The sequence below is a fragment of the Sapajus apella genome, unplaced genomic scaffold (assembly GCF_009761245.1).
Source record: "Sapajus apella isolate SASKATOON/1434 unplaced genomic scaffold, GSC_monkey_1.0 scaffold42, whole genome shotgun sequence".
Classification (NCBI taxonomy): Eukaryota; Metazoa; Chordata; class Mammalia; order Primates; family Cebidae; genus Sapajus; species Sapajus apella.
Window position 1 is genome coordinate 4067925 of NW_022436982.1, and position 643 is coordinate 4068567.

The following is a 643-nucleotide window of genomic DNA, read 5'->3' on the forward strand; positions in this document are numbered from 1 at the left end:
ACACACACACACACACACACACACACACACACACACACACACACACACAGTATTACTGTTATTTAATATATGAATTGACAAAGGCACCTCTTGTCCATAGGTCCCCATGGTAATGAGGCATCCGAAGGAAGAAAACGAGTTCAATTCCAGGGAGGGGTTGACAAGAGCACATACATAGTATTATTAAATATTTTATAATATTATTATAAAATATTTTATAATGTTATAAAATATTTTATTTAATAATAAAAATATTAAATAAAATTATTAAATATTTTTACATATTAAAATATTTCAAAATATTTAAATTATTAAATATTTCAATTTATGACTGCACAGTTACATGAATGTAAGTTTACACTTTGTAGGCTTAACTCATTAAACTCTTACATAATAAAAATATACTTTTAAAAAATAAAAATTCTCAAGAATATGAAGACAATGGATACTATCAATAATGTACATTTTAGGGCAGGCACAATGGTTCATGCCTGTAATCCCAGCACTTAGGGAGGCCAAGGCAAGCAGATCACCTGAGTACAGGAGTTTGAGTTTAGCCTGGGAAATATGGTGAAATCCTGTCACTACAAAAATATATACATAAAAAAAACAGTGGATCATGGTGGTATATGCCTGGAGTCCC